Source organism: Epinephelus fuscoguttatus, linkage group LG23 (assembly GCF_011397635.1).
Source record: "Epinephelus fuscoguttatus linkage group LG23, E.fuscoguttatus.final_Chr_v1".
Lineage (NCBI taxonomy): Eukaryota > Metazoa > Chordata > Actinopteri > Perciformes > Serranidae > Epinephelus > Epinephelus fuscoguttatus.
In genome coordinates, this window is record NC_064774.1 from 18,291,188 (window position 1) to 18,312,471 (window position 21,284).

Below are 21,284 nucleotides of genomic sequence, written 5' to 3' on the forward strand. Positions count from 1 at the left end.
ATAGTACTATTCGGACGGGATTAGTTTTACATAGGGATGTGGACTATTGTCAGTTTACCTCCGTAATTCTACCAGAGATAGGAGTGGTAACTCGGTTTGCGCCCTGGCGTCACCTCCCTGTCAGCATGTGCGTGCTATGTTGCTTCCTGTATGTGTTCCATTTATATGAAATATTGCCCATGATCAGGATTGTGTGTACACAACGATTAGCAATATGGATTTATATTAGGCCTACCTAACACAACCAGAAGTCTCTTGGCTCTGAAAAGTGCTTTCTTCTCGACCTTTTTGATCGGTCTCCCATGTAGGGCTATGCGATCATTAGCAGAATGTCCACTATCATGACTGCCAACACCGAATGCTTCTTCAAGCGCCTCCATCTTCGGAAAAACGCGGAAAACTACTTGTAAACGTGGAAAAATGGTTGTAAACAAGACGTGACAAAATCTTTACATACATTTTTACAGAGAATCGCGTTCTCACGGAATTAATATTACCCGAGGTATTTTCCGTTTTACAGAAGGTAAAAGTCACCATAATTTTTACTGACATTATCTGTAATGATTATAGACATGGCGCGTTTGGACAGGACTAAAATCCCTGGTAATAATTACTTTACCCCACGTCTCCACGTTAAACTACTCCCGTCCGAATAGGGCTTATGACAGGAGAAGTCGCGAACGACAATAAGAAACCAAACATTCTAGACTTGCTTTCATGAGGCACCCTAGATGTGGCATCGGTTGTCGTCTACGATGACACACTACAGGAGATAAAAGGATGGATTACTGTGTACAACACTCATTGACGTTCAAGATCCGAGCTGACACCGCACAGTGTTGCGTCAGGTTATAATCGAGTTGATATCATGTAGTGTCTACCCGTCATTAGTCTTATCTAAATATCACAAAAGACAATATGTGAATGCTGACTAATGTTACGTAAAGCCCAACACACTGAGGTTAAATTTTCATTCAATTCATTTCCAGATGTATAATTCTTTTATGTCATTAATTAGCTAGACAACACATATTTGTTCAGATGTGATATATATTCATTAATTAACAACATCAAAGTCACATATTTTCACAGTGTTGGACATTAAAGCAGTACTCTATAGATAAAGATTTCATTGTTGTCAGTGTTTCAATGTCAGCAGGTCAGATAATTTACCCCCAACAGCACCACCTGCACTGACTCTATGTGCAACTTCAGTTCTTACAGTACCAAATAGTTCCTACTTGCTGTGACTTATCCCCGACTCTCCTCTCTTTTCCTCTTCCTGTCCTTTCTCAAATACCACCCCCTCCATCATTATTCAGAGCTTGTCATGGGCAGCTTAGCCATGCAGCCAGAGTGACAACTTGCTTAAGCCTCCAGAAAATAACAAAGTGATACTTGGAACACTCAAACAACTAATCCCTCTCAGTCCGTCAAGTCCAAATAAAGTCAAGAGTCACCTGGGACAAAAGAATTTGATGCCTCCGATAAAAAGAAACCTTGGCTAAAAAAAGAAATCACTCTCCACATTTTTCCATGAATACAAAACAAAGAGGAAAGACAGGATGCCAAGGATGGATTGATTTTTTTCTTTCCTTTTGAAAAGGGCTACTCTGACTGACAATGGTCCGGAATATGAGACACAGGGGATGCTGCTGTTGCCATGGCAACCTTCCTAGAGTTGAAACTATGGTCTGTTTGGCTGCTTGGATGGTAGCTTTCATCCAGGAGGTAAATTAAGTACCAGCTGTTTGAAACATTTAAGTGCTTTATCAGTACAATGTCAAAGTCGTAATAATGCCGCCTCTTTTTTTCATCTCTCCAGCTCTTACAATCATCCGACCGTTTCCTGAGCTGATTTCACCACCTCTCTAGAAGCCATGTGGATCTTACTTATCAGTGTTTGGTGTCCAGTCTTGTGTTTGTGCGTGTGTGTGTGTCTGCCCGATGTCTTGTACCTCCCATGTGGCTCGGAGTAATTAGGAATTTTGGTGGGAGGTGGAAGATATATTGCCCCGCAGAGACAGAGAGGACATGAGCCAGTAACTTACTGGAACACTTCACCTGTTCACAAAACACACAGGAGCTATCTTTAGATCACAAGCACATGCTCACATTCAAACATCCCTGAAATAGGCATGAAAGTGTTTTCTTTCACCCTGTGGAAAAATTTTAGGATGTTGTATGTATATTTCTGATTTGTCCATCAGCAATACATCTGGGAGACGGTGTAAATGTTTCACTCAGGCCTCAGTCTTCATCAGTTTTCTACATAAAGAGCAAAAATAGAATAGAGATGATGATGTCAAGACATATTTGTTGTGTTTTTACGCACTTCTATGACATCATTAGAGTGAGAAAAACTACACCTTCAAAGACTCGGGCTACTCATACAGTAGAAATAATTTCAGCAATTCCAAATGTTGAGTATGTTTTCTTGGCCTTTTCATAATGAGTGCAGCAGATTTAAAGGGTGCAACAACAATATACCTGCCTTATTAGTGGTGGAAATTAAGTACACTTACTCAAGTATTGGACATAAAGCCCATTAAATGAGATTGGCACTAACTCCATTCAAGCCAATACTCAAACTCCTGGCAGGGCAGCAAACACTCATTTCTCTCATTAAGAAATAAAGTAGAAAAACAAACAGAAAATGAAGAGTAAAGCTGCTGCTCAAAGCTTGTTTGCACTTTTGCTAAAAGAGTAACTTCTGTCCCAGCACAATGACCTTAAGTTCATTGTGCTGGGGCTAATCTTATTTATGGTAAAGATAGGTATTTGTTTTCCATGTAAGTTCCATACAGGCTCTATGTGTCTATATTAAAAGTGTCCTCCTTATAAAATTGACATTAAATTTTGTTGTAATGATATGGAAATGTATGTTGATTTTATTTGCTAGATGTAGGGGTAAGCTATAGATCACAGTTTAGACATTATAAGGTTTGTGCCTTTTCTGGGAGGAAATTTTAATAACTGGACCTCTTTGAATTTCAAATGACTCCCTTATTACAAATGAACTGCCCAACTCTTTATGGAGTACTTAAAATGAGCTGTAGCACAATCATAAAGACAATCTAAAATCTGGGGGGCATTGTAAGTAAGGCACATGGCTAAAAAAAGTCATTTCTAAGGAACTTGTACTAAAGCAGGAGTTATACTTCTGTGTCAAATCAAGGCCATACCTACAGCATAAGTTCTGCATCGACGTAGAGCCTACATCATACCAAATGCTGTAGCCTGACATGCACAGCCCCAGAAATGTAACTACATATCGCAGTGACGCAGACCTCTTGTCTATTTTTGTAAGCTGAAACCATGTCCCTCAGAGGAAACAAAGCTTTTATCTACTTTTACTGAAACAATAAATTGTGAAGACAATAAAGCCTCCGCAAAATATCATTTTAAGTCTTGCATGTAACTTACACTGGCTTCAAACGAGTAGAGGAAATCTCTGCTGGTTGCTAGGCTACTCTATACAATGTAAAATGCCATAGGCTTGTGCTAATAACATTAGCATGTTATATTTGTTTGGAAAACATGTTTAGTATAAGACAGTTGTTTTGTCAGTGAAACTTGTGAGTTGTAATGGAGCTGAATTTTGTAATGTTACCTTTGTTAAATGTTGCTGTTGTCCCTGGCTTCATAAGAGTAGAGGAAAAGTCCGCTAGCCCTTAAGCTAATTTATACAACGTAAAATGCCATAGGCTTGTGCTAATAACGTTAGCATGTTGTATTTGTGGGGAAAATGTGTCCAGATAAAGACAAGTGTTTGTCTGTGAATGCTGCGAGTTATAATGAAGCTGATTTGTGTACTTGTGTTCGAAATTGTCTCTATTAAACCATGTTTAATGTGTGTTTAATGTGTGTTTTGAATCAACTAAACTTTACAGCACTTCACAGAGACCCCTGCAGAGTGACACAGACACACCACCGCACAAGTATAAATGCTCACAACGGTGTAGGCGACATGTGTAGACTACGGCATAGGCTCTGTTTAGAGCTGATGCACAAGTATAAATCTGCCTTAAGTTGCATACTTGCATATATTATTTTTTATGTGTATGTTAATCTGTGATGTTATGATCAGGAAAAGAGAGAGTAGAGAGGAAGAGATAGAGCAAAGAATTATAATAATACCTAGATAGTGCACGCCGGAACATTGCAAGTGCAAGATGGAACATTTTCATTCCAATGGAGTTGCTTGCCGAGCACTGATGCCAAAAAAAAAGTTTTCTAGCTTCCGGGTTTACCTCTGCAGGGGAAACAGCCAGTATGGCTCAACACAACATGTTGTTACACTTGAACTGGAGTGAACAAATGAGATAATCTGCCAATCAAGTGAACTTTAGAGGTGCTGGTAGGCAGCATTTTTTAAACCTTTGGACAGAGCCAGACAACGTTTTTCACCTGTTTTCAGTCTTTATGCTAAGCAAAGCTAACAGGCTACTGGCTATAAAAAGTGAGTGTTTTTCCCTAAACCTTTTCTTGTAAACGGTATTTTGTAAACTACTTGCACTTAAAGAATGTGAACACTTTTTCTCAGCACTGTCTCACTACTTATGTAACTGATAATATGTAATTTCACCTGTCTATTGGTCTATTGGCAGTTTTCAAGCCTTATCTGCCATCTGACAATCACTATATATAGCTCTTCTAACTATAACTATACCATTGTGTATGTGCAGCTATATTAGTGAATAATGCTAATTTCTCCTCTCGAGGTAATTGGTGTAATTGTTCTCTTGAAGGTAACTGTGCTATTATTACAGCATGGAGGGGAGGACTGGTGGGAGAGAGGTGTGGAGTGGAAACAGGATGCAGAGAGAAGACAAGAGGGGAGCTATTTGTGTGGGATAGCTGCACAAGAGGTTGCTCTTCTGTGTGTCATTTTGCTCTAACAGCTGAATTGTACTGAATAATACCTGCTAGAAAATGTGGGAAATGACCATGTTTCTACATTTCTGCAAAGGACAAGTGACATTGTTCTCAACCTTTTTAACCAGGCAGGTTGACTAAGAATACATTCTGATTTTCAGCAGTGGCCTGAAGCAACATGACATGCATACATAAAATGCAAATATGTGCTTTGTATGCACCTACAAATGCAGGAAGCTCTTGCACCTGGCTCAACTTAAACACAGCTATTGGAAGAAAATTGTCTTGACTGATTTTCTTCTTGAACTTTTGGCACAAGGACTACATGGTTTCATATCTTTTCTATAAAATCTGCATAAATGACAACACCTAAAGAAGATGAGATAAATTTTAACATGTGGCATCCTCAGACACTCTTTGGGGCCGTACCCACCACGCAAACTGTTGTTGAAAAGACATCGAAAAGAAAATTTTGCCGGCATCTTTTGGTTGAAAAGTGAAAGGTGAAAAACATCTTTTTCAGACCACTTGAAATACTATCTTTAAACCACAATGAGATGTTTTGATTGGATGTTCAAACAATGGTCATTCAACTTCTCAGTGTTTGCTAGGGTGCTGCAAATGTGCAAATCTCATTTTCATGGCTATGTTAGGGCTATGTGGTCCAAAACAGAAGTCCATCTTGGGCTTAATTTGGACCCCATGAGATGGACTAGACACAGTTTAAAGGAGCAGTATGCAATTCTGGAGAAAGATAGTTGATTATTAACTCTCATTCCTAGGTCGGTGACAAGGGACAACCCTTGCAGAGGCGAACACCCACCAAGAACATGTTTGACTTGTCTGAAGCTGATATGATTCTGTTGCCTTCATTACAACGTGACCTCCAGCATGCTCTGGGGCGGTTTGCAGCCAAGTGTGAAGTAGCTGGGATGACAGTCAGCACCAGAGTCAGTGCCTCAAGTAAGGGTATTGAAGTATCTCGTGGACTTGTTCACGAGTGAGGGTAGAATGGAGCATGAGATGGATCAGCGATTTGGTGCGGTTTCTGCAGTGATGCAGGCGCTGCTGGACTGTCGTGGTGAAGAGGGAGCTGAGCTGGATGGCAAGGCTTTTGATTTACTGGTCCATCTACACTTCAACCCTCACCTATGGTCATGAGCTTTGGTTAGTGACCGAAAGAACGAGATTGTGGGTTCAAGCAGCCGAAATGAATTTTGTAAGTGGGGTGGCTGGGCTCAGCCTTACAGATAGGGTAAGGAGCTTGAACATCTGGATGAAGCTTCGAGTACAGCTGCTGCTCATTCGTTTCGAAAGGAGTCAGTTGAGGTGGTTCGGTCATCTGATCAGGATGCCTCCTGTTGGAGGTGTGCTGTGCATGTCCCACCGGTAGGATGCGCCGGAGGCAGACCCAGAACATGCTGGAGGGATTACATATCTTATCTGGCCTGGGAACACTTTGGGGTACCCCAGGAGGAGTTGGAAAACGTCACTGGAGAGAGGGACATCTGGGGTGCTTTGCTTGGCCTGCTGCCACCACAACCCAGACCCGGACAAGAGGATGAAAATGGATGGATGGATGGATGGATGGATGGATGGATTCCCAGGTCATCAAATACCATCGCTTTTGGTGATGTGGTCGGACTACCCACCAAAAGTGTCGGTATTTGACAACCTGAAAATGAGAGTCAACAATCAGCTATCTTTCTCCTGAACTGCATACTGCTCCTTTAATTTTCAACTACTGTTTTAGGGCTGATTAAAGGCCATAATAGGTCGGTGAGATTCAGCCCAAAATCCAACATCTGTAAAAGGAAAACACTAAAAGGGCATTTGGCACTTGGGGGCAGTCGGGACTAGAACTGGTATGATAGACAGGGTCATTAGCAGCAGAGTCCATACAGAGAGGGCACTGTAGGCATAAAGGGCAAAGCAGAGCCTATAGTTGACATAGGGAGGAAGGAGACAGGAGAGCCCACAGAAGCTGGCCTTTAAGCCGGTAGCTGTCAAGCTGGCACCAATCAGCTTCCTGCAATCACCTCTACGCTCATTCGTTCAATCAGTCACTAGCAGCCAAGACAAAAAGGACAAGGACATTCCCAATGACCGTCAGTGATTGAGAAAGTACCAAAAAGTCAGTTTGGTCAAACAACGTAGCCAAAATTTTACCCAGAATTTTTCCCCGAACACCAGCATTGTCATTCATTCACTCATTTCCCACAACTGCTTATTCTGTTATGGGATGTGTTTTGTAGTTTAGACCTCATTTCATGGACTAGACTACTTTTAATGTATGGTCACACGAGGCCAGGGATTGTTGTGGTACTACAGACTGAATAATTAACCCCATGGCCAACACGCAATCTACTTATAAGTGTAACAGCAATCTGGCATATCAGTTCATCCCTAATTATCACATGCACTTAGTTGAAACTTGGCCATTTTTCTACTAGGGATGGGAGACAAGATTGATACAACATAGTACTGCGATATTTTGTGTGGCGATATTATACCAATGCACTGATGCCAAGTATCGATCTTTTATCATTAATTTTTGCAAATACACTTTTTAATACAACTTTTGGTACTAGAATAATGAAATCAATTGCTTTTTCAGTCCACTAGATGGTGCTGATGTTATTTTTCCTGGTGAGGTCACCAGAGGTCTCAGTCATCAAAACAATAATGGAGACACCAGAGAAAGAAAACAGAAACATGCCGTCGGCGTTGAAATCAAACCTCTGTACTTATTTGGGATTTTTTTTTTAACAAGAAAGGAAAGGAGGACTTGGTTATGATATGTACAATTTGCAAGCAGTGTCAAATGAAAATAGAATACTCTGGGAATACTATAAACATGAGGGCTAACCTAGCTGCTGATGGCCAAGCTAACGCTAAACCCGCTCCACTGAAATATCAACCAACACCTGACACACTTAGCTTGACAAAACTACAGTCCAACTCTGAGAGAGCTAAGAAAATAACACAGTCCATCACCTACTTCATGTGCAAAGATCTGTGTCCACACAGCGTTGTTGAAAACGAAGGCTTTTGTTACATGCTAAAAACACTCTGTCAGTATGTGACTCTGTCCCAACGCTTTTCACTGTTACTGTTGTACAATCGTCGATAATTGCCTTCTTTAAGGTGCTGAATGTTCCACATGTATTTCAACCTATACTAACTTGTTTCTCAATTCATGTTGGTTTCCCAGCTGTACAGTGATGCAGCACACATCCTGTAACACCTCATCTCCGCAGCCCACAGCCCTCTGCAGTAACTGTTAGAGTCAGGTTCACTGAGCCATCTCCAGCAGAGACTGTGATTCACTGGACCATCTGATGGTTTGCCACTCTTACTCTATTCTTTTTCCTGAAGTGGCTGCTGCAGTGTCGTCTCTTCTAATCCTCTTTATGGTTAGACAAGCTTTTTGAATACTTCATGACAATCCAGTCTTGCTTATCACAGATTCTGAAACCAGCTGAATGGGTCTTGAGTTACAACATTGCATTATGTCACCATTACGTTTTATTCACTGTCCATTAACACCACGTAGACAGTTTCAGAAGTGAAGCTGGCAAACAAGCAGACATTCACATATTGCTATGTCCATCCCAACAAACAGGAAATTCAATTAGCGAAGGACATCAAGTGTTAAGGAAAAGCACAAAGGATAAAGTCACAGGGTCGAAAGGGAGACACAAGGAGAGACCAGAAGCAGAAGATTTAGTTGAAGCTGAAGCTTAAATGAATGTAATTATGTGTTGGTAATGGGTCTGCTCTGGCCTCACTTCCAGACTAATTCAGTTTGGAGAATGAGAAGAGGACCGGAGTGTGAAAGCACCAAAGGTGAGAGTGATATGTGTGTGGAACGTGGAGCATGTTTGAGAGACTTTTTCGTGTGTGTGTGTGTGTGTGTGTGTGTTAAAGAGAGTGAGAAAGTGAGGGTGAGTGAGTGCAAACTGTGTCTGAGAAGGATTTGTATGAGAGGTGGGTGACTGAGCCGGCCTGAAAAGGATAAAAGGATAAATGTGTGTGTGTGTGTGTGTGTGTGTGTGTGTGTGTGTGTGTGTGTGTGTGAAAGAGAGAGGGGAGAAGGAGAAATAATGAGAAACAAAGGTTACATTAGAGTGAAATGAAAAGATAAGAGAACGAGTGGAAATGGAGAGAAAAGACAGAACGTGGCAGAGTGCGAGATAATGGACCGATACTAGACTCAAATTTTGAGTTTCCTTTATGTTTTTCTTGCAGGCAGAGATACCCAATCGAGCTCCCAGCAGACGGCATCTGCTTATATCTCTCATTTCACTGATGTTAATAGACTCCAATTATAATTAACCTGAATGACCTGAGTAAGAGGTTTCCGACAAGTTGGGGACAAGGTGAGCGCAGACACACAAACAAGTTACAGGTATGCATGCTAATTAGACATATTTATGAGAAACAGAAGCAAATACATGCATACACTAGTAGGGCTGGGTATTGCTCAAAAATTAACAATTTCTGTACCTTAACTTCGATACCAGTTATTAATTTTTTTTATAAAATACAATTTATAAAAATAATATAAACATAATACTAAATTCTTTTTTTTTTTTTAAACATCCAACATTTTTTAATTAATTTAATTGTATTTTATGTATGGATTTTCATTATTATTATTATTATTATTATTATTATTATTAATCTATTATTATTCATTAATAGTATTTATTTTTTACTAAATTTAAGCATGTATATTTATATAGGTGTACATTTATGAATATATTTCTTTTTAAAAAACGATAAAAAGAAGTTTAAAAAAACATTTAAACGGTACTACGGTACAAATATTTAGTTTTACATTTCAGCTCCTTTGCACCTTTACAGACAAAAAGCAGTTTCATAACATGAAAAATATAAACCTTTTTACCACAACTTGTTTTAACTGAAGATGTTCCTTTCAACTCTTTTAGTTTTATGTTTCAGCACCTCGGCATTTTTCCACTCTGGGCAGTTTAACAACATAAATAATAAACCCATTTACCACAATTTGAAGTTGTCTGTAATATCAATAAAATAACAATGTATAAATGCCAAAATTGAACAGGGAACCTTCAGATACTAGACGACTGCTCTACGTCCCGAGTCACTGTTGCCTTATAAAAAAAAATAAATAATAATAAACACTGATTACAAAAGACAAATTGAAAAGATGGAATGAATCAGTGCAAAACAGACAGTTGCAAGTCAGTGTCAAATGCTCACAGCTGCATCCTTAAGACCTTTACACCTAGCGGGATTTTTACTTGTGCATCAGCTCTATGCAGAACCCACGCCCTAGCCTACGACGTTGTGAGCATTTATACTTGTGTGTGGTGTCACTCTGCAGTTACACCTCCAAAACACAAGTTGGCAGTGGGGTTTCTGTGACATTCTGTAAAGTCTAGTTGATTCAAAACACACATTAAACACACATTAAACATGGCTTAGTAGAGACAATTTCAAACACAAGTACACAAATCAGCTCCACTATAACTCACAGCATTCACAGACAAACACTTGTCTTTATCTGGACACATTTTCCACACAAATACAACATGCTGATGTTATTAGCACAAGCCTATGGCATTTTACGTATAAATTGGCCTCGTGGCTAGGGAACTTTTCCTCTACTCATATGAAACCAGGGACAACAGCAACATTTAACAAAGGTAATGTTACAAAATTTCGCTCCATTACAACTCACAAGGTTCACTGACAAGACAACTGTCTTATACTAAACACGTTTTCCAAACAAATATGACATGCTAACATTATTAGCACAAGCCTATGGTATTTTACATTGTATAAATTTGGCGCCACATAATGCACTGATGAAATATATGCATTTACATTTGCACGACCAAAAGTATGTGGTCAAATGCGTCCCAGACCACCTATGCAAGTGGTTTAAGTGATTGGATAATAATGCATCTTGGTGGTGGTGTAAACTTGTATTTAGCGCTGTCCACTTGAGACCTGATTCCCCGAATCACATTTTAAAACCAAATGTGAACTGAGTCTGAGGTTAGGGTAGATGGTAGACCTCTGTCGAGCAGTATCTATTCCTGAACCTTTTCTGTAGTGCTAACAATGTCCTCTGCTCTTATTTCAATTGCCATGTCCTTCTCAGCAAATAGCCCCTCGAGGGCACAGAGCTCGCCAGCTTCACCAAACAAAAAAATCTAAGAAAAAAATAACAATAACAAAGTATCAGGTTCTCCTGAAAATGTAGCAGGAAAAAATCATGCCTGTATACATTTTTATCAGTGTTGCTACTGCTGCTGCACTGCCTTCATCAGATGAGTCATCATCACCAGCTGTCTCTTCAAGGTCCTGTTCCACCTGCTGGGCCTGAGTCATTTCACCTTTATTCTGTATTCAGTAGATTATGGGTATCATATAAACTGATCTAAAATGGACGACAGTAAAGATTACCAATGACAATAAACTTCTGATATGGGGTGGTACGCATCAGCCAGTTTTCTAGTCTGGATCACACTGCGTCTGCCACTTTCATCTTGAATCTTGTATCCAAGGTTGAGCCCTCCTTCATTAACTACTGTCATTCAAGTGTGTAGATTTTGTTTCACAGAGGGGGACACACATAAAACAGTGGGTTTGTGGGTCTTTTACCAGAAATTTTGAGCCTAAAACACTTCATTTCCTGCATTCTAGTGAATTTTTATGCACCAATATGTGTCTCTATGGTGTATATTTCTTCTTCTTTTTTTTTACCTTCCTTTGGTTGCTAAGGCCTTTCATGCAACGGTCTAGGGATTCCTTAAGTATAAGACCAAAACAAGGAGAAAAACATACATACATAAGTGAACCTTTTAAGGAAGCCTTAAGGAAAAGACTTAAGGGTGTTTAGTGCAATCTTACTTTAAGGAAAATCTTAACTTAAGGTGTTTTTGGCAACCGACTCCAGGTCTTTGAGTATACCTAATGAAAACAACTGAGAGATCAAAAGGATTAACTTACACACTTGGTATCGTTTAGTAAGGTCACCCCAGATGTTGTTAATGATAATCTGTGTAAAGGAGGAGTCTTCATCAGTAACTGTGAAGCATAGTCTCCCGATGATGGGCAGAAAAACCCAGGGTTGGACTCCTGTCAGCAGAGAGTCAGATGGTTTAAGTATAAATAATCTTAATAACTCTGACAGACTGTTCCACTTTTCTGAAATCCACATTCGAAAGTCTGTCCAGCCATTGTTTTATTGGCAGGACTGCAGTCTTATAAGCATAATACTTCACACTGGTAACAGAATAAGCTTTTGGATACCTGTCCTCCTCCACTGATTTTGTGAACCGAGGGTCCATGGAGGCTACCTGGATGACAGGGAACTGCTCCAGGAAGTGTTCCACCATTAGGAACTGTCCCACCTGTTCTTCACATCCAGGATAACTGCTGGATGTGACGGCATGCTCTGGACACCCTAGAGAGTGAGAGAGATGGACTGAGGAAATGGTATGTCTCCACTAATGTTTGCCTGACAACTGGCCTGGGCTACCCTTAGTGTGTGTGTCAGGAGGAGAACAATACAGAGTCAGTTTTGGTCTTGGGGCATCACCAAGTTTTGTGTGAGCAGTTGTCAAACTGGTTGTCCATTTGCAGTGAAAGTTTACGAAATGATTTAGCCAAGGAAATCTGCACTAAGTTTAGTCTATCATGACTTCTACTTTCCGAGAATACGCTGCTTCTCTCGTCGGACAAGTTTAAGCTTTGCTTATACTTGCATGGCGCAGGCCTCCATAGATTGCGCGCAAGCTACAAGCATGCACAGAGGTTTTTATTCCTAATGCATTGTTTGTTCGTTTGCACTTGAGAGTGAGTGAATGAGTTGGTGGAGCTGTGCGGAAAGTGTGAAGAGGAGCGATGAAACTTGACCCTATATTGATAAAAACGGGATTGTTTAAATCGGTGGTTCCCAGCTGGCGGGTCGGGGTCTAAATGGTCCACAAGTGACTCACAAGCATGTGAAGTTTGTCAAAAACACACTTTAATTGTAAGTACAGTGGATTTCTGGCACAATGACAGCAACCAGCTGTGTATCATGCTGAAGTGAAAGGACATCTTTTTTCATCGGTGTCTAACGCCGAAAGTCACCGACCACGCACTGATTTCCGATGACTTCGAAGTGAGACCAGGTTGGCAAACTAGCTTGACAACATGGCCAAACGCAAGTATGATGCTGAATGTATTAAACTGCGTTGACCTTTAACCAACAATCAAAGTGAAATCTGGACCCTGTGGTTGGACCAGTTGGCAACCAGTGCTCTAAATCTATATCTTGCTTGAAAATATATTAATATATCGTACATAGCCATTATATCACCCAGCCCTAGTTGCATTATACTCTGATACACCAGCACATGCAAAAAAAATATTCTGTGGATAAGCAAATGGTCAACACATATTACGGGAAGAACATTACCTGAAAAGTAGGCTGCATGGCAACAGTAGTGACCACCAACGTACTGCCAACCGTTGCATTTGTGTAGGGTAATTATAGCTGTTAACCTCAAACTCTCTGTTTCCCCTCGGGTCACCATTCTTCCCATGACTGTTTTTTGGGGGGGCTTTTACAGCAATCTCCCATGCTCTCCCACACCCTGTGACAAATAGCCTCTTCTTTCCCCCGACATGGTGGGCTATTTCTTCACAAAAATTTGAGGCTATTTGACTGTCCCTGTGGTCTCTCAATGAGGAGTCAGAGAGATGACTGTACAGGTGAACCCGCTTGGCCGGTCTTCCCCGCTGAACTGAAAAGCACAGTGCATCCAGTGGGTGCCTTGTTACAAAAATTCATCCTTTTCTGGCATGCTAACTTTGCACCTGGGAGACCACAGCAGGCATAAACCATGCTTTAACCAGGCTGGACCTCTTCAACCACACCACCATTGCTCTGATTCTTCCTGCCCATCTTGTGACTGCCTGCTGCCTTGTGAATTTCAAAGCCTTTTGACTTGGTTTATTACAGTGTGCACCGCTTCATCATGGGTGATACATTTCACACTCACTGTTGCACCTTATATGAACATGTGGACTGGTCCTCATTAACAAACAGAGGGCAGCAGCATTGTATGTAGTTTATTTATAAGGCTGCCAAAACTGCCCAGTAACCTTTGGTTGCATTAAAAAACATGGCTTCAAAAACTTTTTTATTAAAGTTATGTTCTGTTATTACACTTGAACATTTTCAAGATTTTAAAGATGTACTTGCATTCACACACTCTAAAAGATTAGATAAAACTTCTCTTCATAGGCTCATCATTTTTTTATTGCCACATACTGCTATGGTAACGACTTTGTCCTTCACACTGAATTCAAATAGAGTACGTCCTTTGCTATAACATCCTCTGACTGTGATGTGTTCACTGCCCTTGTGTGAAGGATTTTCTCCTCCATGAAACCCTCTCTAACACAATGGACTAAAACTGTCAAGTAGCGGACCTGTACCACAGTGGTCCACCTATCAGCAGTCACTGCCACAGGCCCTCACGTCTAGCAACTCTCTCTTGACATTTTCCATCTCTACTGCCTACCACACAGGTACAAGTTTATCTGACAATATGTCTTTGCCGGGGACTTATACTTGGAGTATAGGGTTCTTATCATCTCTCTATAATTGACATTAGAACAGGAAACATCAGCAATACCATGGTTGTCTTATTATTGCTTACTATAAATACAACAAAGCTGATATAAGCTTAAGCCCTGTGATAGTCTGGCGACCTGTCCAGGGTGTACCCTGCCTCTCACCCGATGTCAGCTGGGATAGGCTCCAGCCCCCCCGCGACCCTCAAGAGGATGAAGCAGTTAGAAGATGAATGAATGAATGATATAAGCTTAAAGACTACTCACTCTCAGAATAAAAGTGCTGAGCCCATGGGTGCACATCCCGGGAGGGATGGGGGGGACATGTCCCCCCCAAATTCTGAAAAACACAAATTGTCCCCCCCAATTCTAAATAGCTTAAATGATTGAAATTGAACAAATGTAGACAGTAGTCCTATATACTGGGAGAAAGGGAAGATGATGAGGAGAAATGGGAATCTGTGAGAGGTGAGAGATGAGAACGTGAGTGGACATAACATGCCTGAGACCCTGAAACTAGAAGTAGCATTAACTAACAGCGAAGCAGTGAAAAGGAGGGTGATGGCTGGTTCCGTGTACTACTGGCTATTTAAGAGAAATAAACAGTAAAGGTAAGCATATGATTCTCTTTGTAGTGCTTTTGAATGACTTGGTGATGGTGATGAGCCTCTATGAAATCGTGAAATATGCTGGCAATCTCAAGCACTCTGTGGGCATGATTTGCACGAGTGCAATTAAAAAAAAATCATAACTGATTGTGTCCCCCCCAAACTTGTCATCAGATCTGCACCCATGGCTGAGCCAGAAATTGCCTGTACTTAAAAATTAAGTATGATTTTTACAAACTTGACACATTTGTGATCACTGTTGGGCAGCAGTGTTGGGTAACTGTAACACGTTACTAGTGCTATTCCTTTTCTAGTAACAAGTAATGTAACTAATGACTAGTAAAATTTCAGTTATAATATTACACTTACTCCAAAACCAAACAACTCGTTACAACATTACTTTTGTTATCACATCACTACTGACTTGAAATACAACAATCACATCAGCAGACTCATTTTCGTAATCTTTGTTGCGCAGGCACATCACAAAGGAGGAAGTTAGTTTGAAAGATGGCAATGCTTACCTTAGCCCCTTGAAATATTCCCATTACTTTGATTTTGTTGGGGCGGAAAGATGACAAGAGCACTGTTGCTACAGGTCGTCAGACTAAAACTCTTTCTACTGCGAAAAACACGTCCTCAAACCTACAGTCTGAAACACTTCAGCTACTATGAGCAATAGAACAACAAAGTGAAGCTCCAGGAAATACACCTCACCGAAGGTATAGCCTCCTCGACCGCAGAGGTTGACTGCAGCTCTACACTGGCTCAACAACCAAAGCTGGATATCAACTGTGGACAGCTCCAGCTACAAAGAAGTAATGAAGCTTCTGGCTCGATATTTGGTGGATGAAATGTTGCTCCATGAGTGACTCTCTGTCTTTCAGGCATATCTTTGGGAAAATACCCACCACAGGCAACTGAAGACCGCCAGGTAAAAAAAAAAAAAAAAGTTATCTAGCCTTAACAACACTCATTAGGCCCGTTTCCACTGAAGAAGTTCCTGGTACTATTTGGGGGGCAGGAACTACTACAGGAACGTCCTCTCGCTCAGCCCTCTCAACCGCTGTGTCTCCACTGAGAGAGCGGAGTAGGAGGAAGGTTCCTGTAAAGTTACAGGCTGTGGATGTGACGTAATCGTTGCACGACCATTTTGACCGGGGCGACATAAGGACGCCGTTAGCCGATAGCGGTGTCTGTAATAACTCACTAAATGGCCTGTGAAAAAAATATTTTTTTCAAGCAGATGTCTTAGTTACAACATGATTGAGCTAACTGGAGTAGTTTCATGTCGTATCCGACAACGGGAGGCTTTTAACAGATGATATAACTGATGTTAGCTTTGCTGCTGCTGTTAGCTGATGATTTCTAGACATCGTGACTTCCCAAAACTGAATAAATACCACACATATCAACACAAAACTGCTTTGCTAGCTCAATCATGTTGTAACTAAGATATCCGCTGGAAAAAATATTTTTTTCACGGGCCATTTAGTGAGGTTTTTTTAGATGGCGGCGGAAGCTATATGAATGAGCTAACCCTCGTCTGCTGAGTTTTAAAAATGCCGGCTATTTTGTTGCTTTCTGTTGACATCACATCCCTCCTTGAGTACATCCAATCAGCACCAAGTAAATCCCAAGCCCCAGCCAGGAGTCTCTCGGGGCCGTACTGGAGTACCTACCCCGAGGCAGGGACTAGTTTAGCCTCTGTAAAAGTTCCGGAACTCTGTCCTTTGGGGGTGATTCCTGCGGTGGAGACACACACCAACGGCCCCGGCCCCATAAAATTACCCTGAAGTTCCTGCGGTGGAAACAGGCCTATTGCCAATTACCCAGACATTAACACAGAGCACACATCTGAACTGTGGGGAGATATGCAATTAACAATTTTACTGGGTGTCACTGAAAAGTAATATAATGAGTAGTGTAATAAATGCTGGAAGGGAGGAATAAGTGAAGTAATTTTTTTACTTTTGAAAGAGTAATGAGTATTGCATTGCATTTTTAGAGAAACAAGGCCAACACTGTTTGCGAGTCATTTGCGGTCCATTCAGAATCGACCAACAACCCACCAGTTGACCTAGGCTGTACTGGCCAGCTACCTTTAAGTTAAAACAACACCTTTACAGCCTACTTACCTCAACGTGGAGCCTCCACTGAAGACCTTGGACATTTTTTTCTTTTCTTTTCTTTTCTGCCACTGTGAATGGATTGACACTTACTGACATATCCTGACACCAGAGTGGACATTGGCAGAAGCTAATGTGAAGAGAGACAAAAGATAGGACCCAATGGAAAAGCACATATCAATCTCAGAAATCTTCTGCTATCGGTTTGACATGCTAAAGCCTTCTTCACACGCTATTGTCATCAGGCCTGATAAAACAGAGCCACACTCAATGTTTTCTTCGACATTTTTTGCACCTATAGCCTCTCGTAATTCAAGGACACACACAAAAGTATGCCCTGTCTCTAGGCACAATGTAGTGTTTGAAAGTGTGTAGCATCAGAAAGCCAGTCATCTACAGTGCAGAGTGGTGCATGGATGATGTTTTGTTGTAGGTCAACCCAAAAGTTAGCATTGCCCTGGTTCCCTCGACAAAAAGCCAAAGAGATTTTTTGATTGGATTTTGGATTATTGCAGAATATAGGATCTGTGACAAACAAAACATGTATGACACATACACATTTTGTTCAGCAATACAGTCTTTATAGATGAACACCACTTTTATGATTTTTGACGTATAGCTGCTATAAACCAACTCCACATGTGACTTAAACATTGCCACCACAACAAGGCTGCAAAGCTGTGGTTGGCATGATTATGTTCTGTAGTTTCGTTTAGCTACTTGTTAGCAACCACCCTTCCTAAGACACGTAAAAGCTTCCAAATTCAGGCATCTAACCAATCGACCGACCTCAAGACGAGGGAAGCAGAAGTGCAAAAATGCAACTCACTTCTGGGTTTTAGGACTCATTCCTGCACCAGTCTTGGTACACGCACACTGCATGCTTATTGGCTCACTGGCTCTGATAAGATTTACTCCTTAAGCCTAGTTCACATTACAGGATTTTCACCGCGATTTTGACGTTGCAGAGGATCTTGCAGGGGGAAAATGTCAAGAGGAGCCACCTTGGGTGGGTCGGCAGATAGTCTGCCACGGAGAGTCCTCATGTGTGAACAAGCCTACGAGCAAGTCGCCCCCTTGTCTGTCACTGGGACTGGATATCTGTGTGCTAGAAAACTGGAGAAGACTGACACGACTGACAAAGAGCATCAACCAATGAGAGGCGGGATACATCCCACGTCAGCACGCAGGAGGACGGAAGAAATGTGAGAAGGACAAGCTGCAGGGTTGCTACTTGCCAGGTCCCATTATTAGCCGCGACTTCGGGCTTGTTTCTAAACGTCACCTTCCTCTATATATTTCCGTCTAATAAGTTATTTAAACGCATGATAGTATGTCGGACTGCAGTCGCTTCTTTTGGGCTTGTTTCCATAGCCCTGGTTGCTTGTTTCTCTCCCAAGATCTGGCAACACTTACAAGCCGGCCGGCAAGCAACAACAACAATGGCAGCGTCCACAGGATCACGGGGAGAACGTTGTGTTTGGACCCAGGCCCTGGAGGCAGATCTGATTCAACACTGGCAAGAATATCCATGCCTTTAGGATGTGTCGCCTCCAAGTTTGGTGACATCACCGCGTTATCTGGGGCTCTGTCGGCGAGAGCTTGGTGCAGAAATCTTGTGTTGTGCACACACAGGTCGTAACACAGCTGGCGAGACTCCCGCTGACAGAAACACACGTCGCCAGGTATGAACACTCCAAAGATTACGATAGTCTCCGCAACGCAAAATGCGCTCGTGTAATGTGAACTAGGCTTTAGGTATCAAAATTTGGCACCAAATAAGAAGGCATTTTCTGCTACTTGACAGTATCCAACCCATAAAAGTATCAAAATTCAATACCCAGATATAGATCCTAATAAAAGTTAAATATCATATTGTTCTATTCTTTTGCAAACCGTCAGTTAGAAAAATATGTACTTAAACCCTGAGGAAACACAGACAATACACACAACACAATAATACACCACAACTGCTTAACATACAGTGCACCCCCACATTAATATGTCTTACTTACTTGTGACCTAACAACAGGTATGCATGCAAGATGAATATAAATGTACATAAATTTGCACATATTATGCAACAATACACAACGATATGCTTGCTCACACACACACACACACACACACACACAGATGCACATAATCATTAGCCTGAGGCCAAACTGAATACCAATCATTATATGTGCCCAGTGGAGGCAAAACAATCATTAAGGGTGCAAGATTGATAAGAGCTCTCTCTCTCTCTCTCACACACACACACACACACACACACACACACACACACACACACACAGTTAGTAGCATTTGGCTAAGCAGCCCTGAAGAACACATTCATCATTGTTCTCTTCTGTCACAGAGGCGACACACAGAGAGGCAAATGGAAAGTTTCTTTAAAAAGAAAAGCAAATGTAAACACACACATGATCAGCCACCCCACGGTGACGGGTCAATGCACACATGAATATAAGCAGTCTAAACATAGAGTCCACTGGTGAGCAGCGGGATCAGTTCCAAGCAGGCGATGACACTTTGTATGGCAGCTCTCCCGACATGGTACTCTGCCTGTACACCTAATGGGAGTGAGTGTGTGTGGAGGAATGTGCGAGACAGAAATCATGCATGTCTTTGGCCATTGGAGAGCTGCTTGCTTCAGTGTTTTGACACAAGTTTGAACTTTTTTATTTTACCTTTTTGGACGGGGAAAAAAACCAAGAGACTGAATAGAGTGAGAGATGAAAAGAGGAAGGTTACAGAGTGAGGGTATGAAAACAGGAAGAAAATATGACAAGGCCTCCTGTGAGCAGCTTTAAACACAAGCTAAGAATGCTGCAGCAATTCTGTGAAGAATTTTGTCCTGACAGCTCTTCTTACAATAATCATTAGAAGGGGAAGAAATGCTGTAATAGCATTCTCACTGAATTGAAAAGTTTCTTTTCCATCTAAAGTCTCGACTGAAGTTAAAGTAAGACTGCACAATTAATCAAATATTAAACTTCTCACAGTAAAACAAACATGACTGACTGCAATACTGATGTTTAAAATGTGTGTTCCGCTCATAGAAAACGCTGCTGCGTATCAAATCAAGCACCACCTAAACTGTCATGCCACTGCGTGCAGCAGCATCCTACTGCAGCAGCCTGCAGAAAACGTTCCTGAATGGTGTGACTGCAGTCCAGAGTAGAAGACTACACAGCAGAAAACAGACTGGCAAAATGAAAAACAAATGTCTGGAGCAGAGGGTGAAGAGCTTGTGCCTCTAAACAGATCTTCATCCGTTGTTTAGAAGTATTTCAGATTTAGAGTGTGTTAGAGTTGCGCCAGAAAGCAACACAATATACACTCAATGGCCACTTTAATAGGGTCGGAATTTGGTGTAAACAACATGAAAGCATGGATCCATCCTGCCTTGTATCAGTGGTTCAGGCTGCTGGTGGTGGTGTAATGGTGTGGGGGATATTTTCTTGGCACACTTTGGGCCCCTTAGTACCAACTGAGCATGGTTTAAACACCACAGCCTACCTGAGTATTGTTGCTGACCGTGTCCATCCCTTTATGACCACAGTGTACCCATCTTCTGATGGCTACTTCCAGCAGGATAACGCACCATGTCACAAAGCTCAAATCATCTCAAACTGGTTTCCTGAACATGACAGTGAGTTCACTGTACTCCAATGGCCTCCACAGTCACCAGATCTCAATCCAATAGAGCACCTTTGGGATGTGGTGGAACGGGAGATTCACATCATGGATGTGCAGCTGACAAATCTGCAGCAACTGTGTGATGCTATCATGTCAATATGGACCAAAATCTCTGAGGAATGTTTCCAGCACCTTGTTGAATCTATGCCACCAAGAGTTAAGGCAGTTCTGAAGGCAAAAAGGGGTCCCACCTGGTACTAGCAAGGTGTACCTAATAAAGTGGCTAATGAGTGTATATCATCTGTTTATTGGAAACAAAACAATGACAAATATGTGATTCTAAGTCAGTAGGTGTAAAACATTTTCTCTGTGCAGGATGATTGTTGTTTTGAATTCCCAGACT